Source organism: Heterocephalus glaber, unplaced genomic scaffold (genome assembly GCF_053883595.1).
Source record: "Heterocephalus glaber isolate CG9 unplaced genomic scaffold, H.glaber_assembly_v1.0 deba00001447, whole genome shotgun sequence".
Taxonomy (NCBI): domain Eukaryota; kingdom Metazoa; phylum Chordata; class Mammalia; order Rodentia; family Bathyergidae; genus Heterocephalus; species Heterocephalus glaber.
The window spans coordinates 10,425,603-10,438,354 of record NW_028258299.1 but is presented as its reverse complement, the minus strand read 5'-3'; positions in this window follow the sequence as shown (position 1 = coordinate 10,438,354).

Below are 12,752 nucleotides of genomic sequence, written 5' to 3'. Positions count from 1 at the left end.
GAGTGTCTCTTTCAGGCCCCACCATGGTTCCCTGACCCTGGACATCTTCATGGCTGTCCCTCACTCAGTTTCTCTGTGATTTCAACACTAGGTCTCAGTCCCAGGCTCAGCTAGGCCCTCCCTAAAATGGTGTCTGGCCAAGCACCATCTGCAGGGGACACTGCAGTCCCTTGGACTGGAGTCACTCACCAGCTGTTGTAACAACAGCATCCACTGCTCTGTTCCACTGGTGTGTTTCTCCCTGCAGGATTCTGGTGTCACCAGCCCTCACTGTGTCTTGGTAGATTTGATCCTCCTCTCTCATGCCACAAGCCAGGAGCTAGGGAGAAAGTACAGGATGCCTGCTGCTTTTTCTGCACCGAGGTCTGTCCTTCTACTTTCTCTGTGGGCTTCAATGTATCCTTCAGAGCCTCCTTGGATCCTAGAGATCAGCTCCCTCCTTTTCATCTCCAAGTTGTTATTGTCCAGTGTCCAGATTCTGAATCTTGGAGAGATGCCTCTTACACATTTAATCTTCAAGATGATCTTTAGAACTATTTTTTTGTCCACTTACTAAAATGCATTTTTGTTGTTGTTGTTGTTGTTGTTAATCTTAGATTACCTTTGGGGAAAATTTATATCTTCACAATGTTGACTTTCAATCCAAAACACTGTCATGCATCTCCTTTTATCCAGGTCTCCTTTATATGCCTCTCCACAAAATTCTACAGTTTTCCTATATAGGTCAAAGCTGTATATTTTTTAAAGGAACTATAAACATTTACTTCTTGGGATTATAGAAACTGAGAGTTGGATGGGACTTAAAAATTGCCTTATTACACCATCTCATCTGTTGCTGAGCCTCCTTCTTAGACAACCAAAGATATGGTGTATATTTTGGTGTTTTTAAAAACATGACAATATTATACTATACATATTTTCTGTGAGTTGTAGTTTGTAATTTGAATGACTGTTGTGGTTTAGATCTAGAATGGCCTGCCAAAGCCTCATGCACTCAGAAGTGGGGCTCGTGGGAGGTGATTGGACTATGGAGGCTGTAGAGGACTTGCTGTTAGGAGGTGGGGCCTGGTTAGAAGTGGGTCACTGCGGGTATGAGCTGGAAGGATGTATCTCCCTCCCCGTTCCTCAATTCTCTACCTGCATCCTAGCTGCCCCGATTTGAGCACCCTTCCCTCATAATAGGCTTTTCTGCTATGCTATTTCTGCACTAGGCTTGCCGAACATGGATTGAAACTTCTGAAACTATGCACTAAAATTATCCTCTCCTCCTTTACGTTGCAGGTGTCAGGTACTTTGTCCCAGCAACAAGAAAAGTGACTAAGATTTGGGTGCCAGAGAAATGCTGTCATTGCTGTGACTGTTATCTGAGCATTTGTTTTAGAAGGTTTTAGAACTGGTTCACAGGAGTAGTTTGGGAAGATTTGAATATCCTGGCTGGAAAAGCCCTAGATTGCTGTGTAGATTGATGGTAGCTTGATGGTAGATTCTGGTCAGAGCACAGAAGATGAGAATGCTGGTAAAAATGCAAACGGTACAAACCAGACTTGGGAGACTTCAGTTGGTTACAAGTACTTGAGATCATACGTGTTATGCTCTGGCAGAAAATTTGTCTACATTTGGCTTATGTTCTGAGATTTTTGTAAGAAACTAAGATGAAGGCAATGGATTAATTAATCTGACAAATGAAATGTCAAGGCAAACCTAATGTTGAAGCTATGCCATGGGTACTATAGGGGGCTTTTAGTCAGCACTACAGTGAGAATGAAGAGCATATGACAAAGAAACTTCTGTAAAGTTGGGGTGTACAAAGGAGAGCCTAGGAGAGCTTGGTTACTAAAAAGGTTAGTATTAAAAATGAAGGGAAGTACTTTGTATCAGAACAACAGGAGGATGCCTTGAAGCCATCCTGGGAATCAATAAGACCTCATCCTTCTCAGGCTCAGAGCTGCAAAAGTGAAAGACTTTACTTTTGAAAAGAAACCCCCAGGGCACCTTGTTTGAGAAGGGCATTGGGAATTTGCTTATAGTGCTCAGCCATCCAGGCATTCAGTGGTCTCTGCAACCATGATCTAAAGGGCCTGGCTGCTGCTCGAGTTAGTGGTAGACCTTGGCATTATTCATGTGGTGCTGGCTTTATGGCCATGCAGAAGTCAAGAATTGTGGGGTCAGGGAAGTTTCCATCCAGATTTTGGAAGAAGGCCCAGAAGGCCAGGAAGTGTGCCACTAAACAAGCAATTTATGAAGCTGCAAGAGTGAAGCCGAAAGTGCAGTAAGAACCCCAGGAAGGTGGAGATGCTGGAAACATAGAATGTCCACTGAGAATTTCTGTAGGCAGTAAGCAAAGTTACCCCAAAGAGAAATACCATGAGGGCTACAACTGGCAATGCCACTGGAGTGGCTCAAGCCATTAAGACTTCACAAATTTGTTCCAGGTGCTGGACACAGAGCTAAGGACTTAATGTTTGTCTTGCTGAGTTTCAGTTTTGCTTTAATATCCCTTTTTCTTCCTTTTAGAATAGAGATATTTACCCTGTGCCATTGTATGTTGGCAGTGTTTAATTCTAGTTTTGATTTTTACAGGGACTCATAGCTAAGAATTTCCCTTGAGTCTCAGAAGAGACTTTGCACTTGGACTTTTCAGCATTGCTAAAACTCTTAAGACTTTGGCCACTCTTAGAGATAGACTAAATGCATTCTTCATAAAGAAATGTGTGTCAATCCTTTGGGGGCCAGAGGAAGACTGTGGTTTAGATCTGGAATGTCCCTCCAAAGCCTCATGTGCTCAAAGGTAGGGTGGGGCTTGAAGGCAAATGAGTTATGCACTACAACTATATTGCTGTTAGGAGTTGGGGCCTGATTAGAGGTGAGTCACTGGGTCATGATCTGGAGCAGTGTATCTCCCTCCTTGGCTTCCCTTCTTTCTCTGCCTCCTGGCCACCATGTTGTGAGCCACTTTTCTCTGCAGCAGACCCTTAAATTTTACTGTTTATGTATTAAGCCTGCCTGTGAACCAAAATAAACCTCTCCTCCTTTAAATGGTAAATGTCGGGTATTTTGTGCCAGCAAGGAAAATGAGTAAGACACAATAAAATTATATATATATGTATATTCAACTTAATACATTTTAATCTCTGCACACAGTGCTCTATGGAAAGGATATGGCATCAGTTTCTCTAGTATTCCTCTGTTGATGGACACATAAGTCATTTCTATAGTTTTGCTGTTATGAACAACTCAGCTCACAATCTTGAGCTCTAAATCAAAGTCTCCAAAATTGTAGAGCACTCAACCACTGCCTGCAGAATCTCCCTCCTCAAAAATTATGACCAGGTCATTCAAAGCCTGCTCAAAGAAAGGCATTTCTTTGGCTTTCCAGTGTCCTTCAGTTCTGTTCAACAAACATGTCTTGAGCATGCATTATGAGTGCACCCTAGTGCATCGTAAGTACTAGAATTTTCTTTTAGCATGTAAAAAAAAAAACTTATTGTTTAAAAAAGTTTTAGATTTTAATTGGATGGGAAGTACAGAATGGAAAGTACATGTTGATCTCACAAATGCACAGCTTCCCTCACTACCCAGAACGGTATCTTTGTTAAAATTGACACATTGTGATCATCCAGAGTCCATAATCTACATTAACTTTAATACCATAAAAAAATCCATTGATTCGGTAATACAGTACCTATGGACACTGTATGCCAGGCACTGTTTTGAATTGGTGCTCCAAGGAAAACTGGCAATCCCTAGGTCCTCAACTCCCACAATTCCCACAATAAAATATGGGTCATTAGCTTGTGGTACCCATCTGTTTATAAGCCCCCGGTGATTGTTTATTCATTAGTTCTCTCAACATCAGATTCCCAAATAATTTGGATAACCTCTTTAGTTTGTTTTGAGAGTCGATGCTTGTACTGGCATGCTCTTGCACATGTCACTTTTTCTGTGTAAAATACTGTCTAGTAGGGGGATTCCCAGAAGAAAATTCTAAGATACGAATTCAAATGCATGTAATTTGCAGGGGGGAATGAGCTCAGGATATACCAGTTACCAGAAGTGTGACAGGGAAGGAAAGGAAGCCAATTGTGTTAGTCAGCTTTCTATTACTGTAGCTAATACCTGAAATAAGTCTATTTTAAAAAGAGGAAAGGTTTGCTAGGCACTCTGCAAGACTGACACAGGAAGATTGCAAGTTCTATCCCAGCCTGAGCAATATACTGACTTAGTGAGACCCTGTGTCAAAACTTTAAAAGATAATTTAAAAAGGCTGGGATGTAATTCAGGGAAAAGGCCCTGAGTTCAATCCCTGGTATAAATAAATAAGAAAGGTTTAGTTTTGTTCACAGATTTGGAGATTTCAGATTGGCCTGCTTGCTTAGGGCTTGTGGTAGCACAGTAGTACGTCATGATGAGAGTGCATGCCAGAGAAGGCCCACTCAACTCACAGCCAGGACACAAAGAAAGAAAGTGTCCCACAATCCCCTTCAAGGGCATACCCCCCATTGACATAAGTACCTCCTGCAAGCCTCAATTCCTAAAGATTCCATGATCCCCAAAGCCCCACCCTGGGGACCAAACCTTTAACACTCATGGGCCTTTGGCAGATGTTCAATATCCAAACTATACCACCAATAAAGGATGCATTAACAAATTAGTTACATACAGAGGCAAATGGAGTATAATCCCTCTGAGGAAGACTGGAACACTGTAAAATTGGCCTCAGAGTTTCTTCAACTGAAGGATGAAGAATCTCTGCTGTTTATCCACCATCTTCTGCCAGTCACTGGTTGAAGGCTGTCCTGGAGGTGATTCATTCTCTAGCTCATCCAGCTTCCTACATGCACAAGCAAAGTGGAATCCTACTGGGCAGAGAAAACTTCAACCAAAAACCTTTAGGTGCTAGTAGTTGCAAGTTGGACCAGCATGCACAGAAATACAGGTGAGGCACCAACAGGAAAGGAGATGTGCGTGGACACCATAAGGATTTGCTACAAATGCCTTTTCTGCCACCACATAGCTAATTCACTCTTCAAAACGCAGTACAGAAACCACAGCTCTGTCCAGTCTTGAGTGTACCTAGACTAGACCCAGTGTGTTGCCCCCCTTATGTGCACATGGGCACTTTGTGTTTATGTCACTCCTACCAAGAGCTTGTAAGTAAGAGTGCTGAGGCCCAGGTTACCTGGCCCCAAACCTCAGGGTGAATCTACTAAACCAGGGATAATGAACCTTTTAGACACAAGTGCCCAAACTGTAACCCAAAACTCACTTATTTATCACAAATTACCAACACTGCAACTAAACCTGAATACTGAGGTTTTAAAAAACAACTCATACATTAACATCTTCTGTCTTAAATAACATGCATGCCATAGGTTTGCTACCACTGTACTAAACAAATATAAATGAGCCCCTTGGTTTATAGATGTATCATTATAGTCTACCTCCATCTTCACATTTCTCTCTACTCTGTGTTTTGAAATAAAAAAATAAAAAGTATAAATACTACATGAAGAAACATACAAACACCTAATGAGAGCAAAGAAGACCTAAATAAATGAGATATTCCATGATCATGGGTAGGAAACTTCAACATTGTCAAAATATCAGTTGTTTACAACTTGACCCATAGATTCAATGCAATTTCAACCAAAATTCCATCAAGTTATTTTATAGATATTAATGAGCTGACTCTAGGGTTTGTATGGAAAGACAAAAGACCCAGAGTAGCCAAAACAATATTGAAGGACAACAAACTTAAGAGATTAACAATACTCAACATCAAGACTTAATATGATACTAATCTTATTAATGCAGCAGGTTATTGTGGACAGAATAGACAAATATGTCAATGGAACAGAACAGGGAGCCCATAAATAGACTCTCATAGTTACTAGGACACAATTCCTAATACCCATAACTTAAAAGAGAAATTTATTTTGGCTGAGTTCAGAAGTCCCAGCCCATGTTCAGTAGGCTATACACAGAAAAGGTATGGCAGAAAGGCCTGGGAAGAGCAAAGCTGCTCACCTCATGGCATCCAGGAAGAAGACAGAGAAGGGAGCAAGTGGAAAGGGAGACACACCCTTCCAGGTTATACCCCCTGTGATCCCACCTCCTAACAGCAAGTCAGCTATAAGCCCCCATGATCCGATCACCTTCCAAAAGCCCCACCTATGACCACATGAAGCTCTTGGGGGATGTCTAGCTATATACCATAACATAGACACACACAAATATACTCAACTGATCCTTGACAAAGAAACAAAGGCAACATAATGGCGAAAAGCTTGTCCTTTTGAGAATTAGTGAGGGAACAATTGGACACATACACACACACACACACACACACACACTAGAATAAAGATACAGACTTCCATGCATTTTTCACAAAAATTAACTCTAAATGGATCACAGATGAAATATAAAACACAAAACTATAAACACAGGAGATAGCATAGGAAGTCTAGGTGACACTTGGTTTAACAATGTTTTTTTTTTTTTGGTGCCAGGGATCAAACTCGGGTCCTTGTGCTTGTGCAGCAGGCGGCTAAACCACTGAGCTAAATCCCCAGCCCTTAACGATGATTTTGTACGTGTGATATTGAATACTGAATGTAGGGCTTCACACAGATATATCCTTGGCACTTTTTATTGTTTATATTGAGACAGGGTCTCACTGAATCACTAAATTGCTCAGGCTGGGTTCAAACTTGTGATCCTCCTGCCTTAGCTTCCCAAGAGTGTGATCATTAATTGCGATGTGTCAACTTGACTTCAGTAAGAACTGCCTAGCAGATGAGTAAAGCTCTGGATGTGTGTGGATTGACATGTAAGCCTGAGGAGGGAAGACCCACCAGGATGTGGGTGAAACCAACCAACAGGCTTGCAGCCTGGACAGAACAAAAGAAAGACAAGAAAGAACTCTTCCCTTTTCCTTCAGAGGAGGAGCTCTGGCGTTCATCATTTTCTCTGGACATTGGTCTCCAGTTCCTTTAGACTTACAGTGCAGACTCTTTAGCCTTACAGTAAGACTCTTTGGCTTTCCAACACACACTCTCAACAGACTCTGCAGTGAGCTCCAGGCCATCAACTTTCAACTAGATCCTCTAGTTCTCCAGGATGCAGAAGACCATTTTGCATTCTTCCACCTCTGATTCTGCAGGTGGCCAAAGCTTACCTAGCTACCTAGTAAAAATCCTTTATATAATCACATATATTCTGTTCCTCTAGTGAACCCTAATTAATACAGAGAATGTTGGGATTACAGGTGTGCACCACCATACCTGGCTTTGGCAATGATTTTTAAAAATGCAACACCAAAGGTATAATCTATGCAAGAAGAAATGGATGAGACTGACTTCATTGAAATTGAAAATGTCAGCTCTGCAAAAGACAGTAAAAAGGCAAGTCACAGACTAAGGGAAGATATTTGCAAAAAAAAAAAAAAAACTAATAAAAGACATATCCATAATATGCAAAGACTTAACATTCAACAATAAGAAAACAAACAATTTGACTTAAAAACAAGATAACAACAGATATCTCATGAAAAAGAAAATTCATGTGGCAAATACATATGAAAAGATGCCCCACATCATGTTATCAGGGAAATGCAAGTTAAAACAACAATGAGCCATCACTACATAATCTACTAAAATGGCAAAAATCCACAACACTGACAACACCAAATGCTGGAGAAGATGTGGAGCAACAGAAACTCCCATTCATTGTTTATGAAAATACGAAATGATATGACCACTTTTAATGATAGCTTGGAAATTTCTTACAAAACCAAGCATATACTTTACCAGCTGACCCAGCAACTATGCTCCTTGATGTAAATTTATCCAAAGGAGTTGGAAACTTAGGTCCACACAAACATCTCTACAGATGCGGATAGCAGCTTTATTCACAATTGCCAAACCATGGAAGCAGTCACAGACTCCTTCAGTAGGTGATAGAAAAATTGTGCTACATCAAGACAGTGAAATATTATTCAGCACTAGAAAGAAATGAATAATTAAGCCATGAAAAGACCCAGAGGAAACTGAAATATTTATTATTAAATTAAAGAAGCCCATCTGAAAAAGTCATGTACTATATTATTCTAAATATATGACATTCTGTAAAAGCCAAAATTGTAGTTGTCAGGAGTCAGGGGAAAAGAAGGACTAGGTGGAGCATAGAAAATGTTTACTGCAGTAAAAACACCCTGTATGTTACTACAGTGGTGGACACACGTCATACATTTGTCCAAATTCATGAAGCATAAAATACCAAGAGTGAGCCTTAAAGTGAATATGGAGTCTGGGTGACAATAACGTGTCAACACAGATTATGAATTGTAAAGACATGCAGTGCTCTGGTGGGGAAGGCTGTGCATGTACTGAGACAAGGGATATACAATATCTGGTGCCTTCTACTCAATTTTCATGTGAGCCTAAGACTGCTGAAACAAAATAAAGCCTATGGTGATGGTTAATTTTATCAATTTGACTGGACTAAAGGATGCCCAGGTAGCTGGTAAAACAGTTTCTTGGGGTGTTTCTGGAAGATATCAGCATTTGAACTGTAGTGAGTAAAGAAATCACCCATAGCAATGTTCATAGGCATCAACCAATTTATCAAAGGCCCCAACAAACAAGAAGATGCTCTTTTTGCTTGCACTGCTTGGGCATCCATTTTCTCCTGTCCTCAGCTATTGGTTTTCCTGGTTTCTGGGCCTTGGACTGGTTTCCAGGAGTTCAGTTGGACTGGTGCTCACCACTGGATTTCCTGGGCTCCCTGCTTGTATATGGTAGGTTATGGAACTTCTCCATCTGCATGATTGGAAGACCCATCCCTCACAATAAATCTTTATCTATATATCTGTATATATCGTAATTATTCTGTGTCCTCTGGAAAACTCTGACTAATGAAACATCAATATTTTTTAAAAAGCTGTTAAGAAACAGAGACCTAAGAACCAAGATATATCATGTAAAGGTACAAATTCCCAATGATGAATGTCATCATATTGTACACCTAAAATGTACCAATGAACTTAATGAATAATAACACAAAAAAGAAACAGAGACTGACAATATTGTACATTTGAATCCTTGTTTCCAGCTACAACTAGAACTAATTCCTCCCCTTTGCTTTCCAGTTACATGAATTAACAAGTATCCTTTTTACTGAAATTAGCTTGATTTGAATTGGGTTACTAACGCTTGGAACTGAAATAGTCCTTGCTGACATGCTTGATGTTCATTTGGTTTCTTCCTCAGTTAATGTCCCTTTCTTCTTCTTACATCTGGTAAATTCTTATTTGTTCTCATGTCACAGCTGAAACATCTCTTTCTTGAGCAGATCTACTCTAAAGGGTCCCCTCTCCACCTTGGATTATGTCAGTTCTCCTTGCCTGGCATCCTCAAAGGTCCTGCAATCCCTTATCATACACACTGTTCCCATGTGACTGTAATCACTTGTTTCATTTATTCCCCTCACTCATCACTATCACCATGCTGAACTACAAGATTGTTGAGGGCAGAACAAATTCTGTTTATTGCTATATTCCCCTTTCTAGCACAGTGATGGAATTAAGTGGGTAGCTAATGTCTAATCACTTGTAGCTTTGAATCTTCATTTCATTTTCAAAATTATAGTAAAATAAATTATGACTAAGTGTAAGTGTTTTCATATGGCTACTAGACAAAGATAATATGTTCTGATTAATTTTTAGTATAAAATCTAGTTACTGCTCTTACTTATGGATTTCTTTTGTGGTACTGGAGATGAGACCTAGGCCCTTGGGCATGCTAAACTGGTGCTCACTCTACAAATGAGCTAAAGTCTTATCTTTCCCGCTCCTTTTTTCCTGATATGGGGTCTGTTGTGGCTTATATCTAGATGTCCCCCCAAAGCCTCATGTATTCATAGATGGAGCTTTTGGGAATGACTGTATCATGGGTGTGTGATACTGTATTAGTCCACTGATTGGCTTAGCATAGTTCTGGGTGTGTCTGGATAGTGGATTTACTGAAGAGGGAAGACCTACCCTGAGTGTGGGTGACACCAATAGGCCTATAGGCTGGAAGGAATAAAAAAGGAAAGAAGAAGGAAGTTTCACCACTTCTTGCCTGCTATGCCATGGACTGTTTTTCCTCTGCCATGCCCCTCTGCCTTGGAGCCAATGATTATGGACTGAAACTCATATAAAATGTGAGCTAAAATAAACTTCTCCTCCTTTAACTTGTTGAGTATTTTGTCTCAGCAACATTACCCAGTGTAGATTCAACTGCTGGGCTTAAGTGATCTTTCTGCCTCAGCCTCCCCAGTAGCTAAGGGTACATGTATGGACTACTGCATGTCAGATCTGCAGCTCTTATTCTAGGGGACATCTCGGCACTTCCTGGCGGGACTTATTTAAGGTTCCTCTTACAGGATGCTTGACTTCACTTCTCCTGGATGCTCCCATTTTTATCCCACAGTAGCTCTTCCCTTAAGTTCCACACAAACAACATTACCCTTTCAGCACACTTGCATAGTTAACTTGAACTAAAAATCTGGGGGTAAAGGCAAGGAGTGATTGATTGATTCAATCATCTGTAAAATAAGGGTAATATGAGAATTCCATTTTCTTAGTCAAGTTACAGAAGGGTTCTGAATTAGGTTGAACTGTAGCCCCCCAAAATTCATCCCCACCTGTGATCCATGAGTGTGGCCTTATTTGGAAACAGCATCTTTGCAGATGTAATTAAATAAAGATGAGGTGATACTGGATTAGGGTGGTGCATTGCAGTCCAGTGGCTGGCGTCCTCATAAGAAGAAGGGAATTTTGATACATGGACACACACAAGGAGACAGCCACAGAAGGGAGCAAAGATTGAAATTAATCTGTGTTCCAGGCCGAGGAACACCAACGATTGTCAGTAACTCCCAAAAGCAAGAAGGTGGAAGAAAGAATTATTTCCCCAGAGCTTTCAGAAAAATCATGATTGTGCTGACACCTTGATTTTGATTTGTAACCTCCAAAACCAGAAATTAATCTGTTTTTATTAGGCCACCAAATTTGTGACCTTGTATGGCAGCCCAAGGAACCTAACACAATCCCCTGCCAAGTGAGATTCCTCTCTCACCACCAACCTTCATCAAGTCCAAACTATTTTCTCCCTCTTTCACAAAGCGACCTTTAGACCCTTACAAGCACAAGGCCTCTTGGCACATCCCAGGCCCATCCTCTGTCTCATCAAAGAAGAGGGGCCACCAGGAGTTTCCTTTTCTTCTGCCCTGGCAGGCTCTTCAAAGGGTGACACCTACAGTAAAACAGACCAAAGTAAAACAGTGGGAATTCTCCACTGATAAAAATTATTCCATTCTACTCAGAGATTTTTTAAAAGAAAGAAGGCAAAAAAAAAAAAAAAAAAAAAAAACCAGAGAGAAAGGAAAGTAGTTCCATTCAGTTTGGACTTAAAGGAACAAAATTTGCACTTAAAATAACAAATCTGTTCCCATTTTTGCAAAATCAAGCAGGGTCACCATGTAGTTTTATTTAGGTCAACAAGATGTTGTGAGCCTAGTCTCTTATTGAAAAATCCTCAAGGATTATATCATAATTTATACAGATTCACAATATCTTGCTCACAAAGCATTTTCGCTCCAAAAATCGAATGCTGTTTTGCAAGTTTAGTCCATACTCCTTTGGCAGCTAAGCTGACCTGAAGTGACTTATGGATATTTATGTTCTATTTATTTATATCACTTAGTGTGTGACTAGTCGTAAGTACATGATAGAAGTCTGAATGTGGTGACTACAGGATGTCATCAGAAACCCTGCTGAAGGATTGAATGGCATGCGCACCAAACTCTCCTACTACTGAAAATTTCTCACTTCTGAAATACACAAGGTCTTGGAGTTGTGGACCTATATGACCAACTCCATTGGATATTTACCTTCTTTTCACTTCTCTACTCTTACAAAAAGGGTTGCACAAAATGCATCACAATGTGAACCTTTGTTTGCACTCATGTTCCTTTCCTTAAGACAAATTCCTTGAAATGGAATTAGGGATCAAAGGAAAGGCTAGAAACATCAAGGCTCTTGGTGGATATTTTCTACTTGTTTCCCATAAGGGTTATACCAATTAATGTGCCCTCAACCAGCACTAACACTGGTTTTATTAAGTTCTCAAGAGACCCTCTTATCCCACTGTGCTTTTAACTCATTTGATTACTGGGGATATTCCATGTGTTTTTCAAAGATATCGAGTAGTGTTTCTAGTTCTTCCAGAACTGTCCATTCATGACCTTTGTCCAATATCTACAGAAGCCAGGGCTGCCTCACAGAGACTGAGGGGAGCGGGGGCGACATCGAGCCTGACTCCAATCACCTACCTTTGTCCCAGAAGCTGAGTCGGGAACATGAGTTTTCTTCCCATAAAGGTGCCTTCCTACCTACGCCATTCCCCTTCCCTGCAAGACCTGACAAAGAGCTTTTTTCAAATTGTCTGCCCCCAGAGGGCGCCCTTTCTCGTCTGCACAAAGGTGCTACTTCAGGCCTTAACTAGGTCATTGTTTTTCTAATCAATCTAAATTCTTTATATAGTAAAGCTATTAAATTTCTGCATACTATATTGTGCTAACTCTTGTTTCCTTGTGTCTTGTTTTATATTTATTCTACTCATAAATTAACTATGTTCTTTCTATATTGTTTTTCCTTAAGAAACCTCATGAAGTTTTAAGTAGCTTTCTTTTCCTCCTTTTGCTTCTGA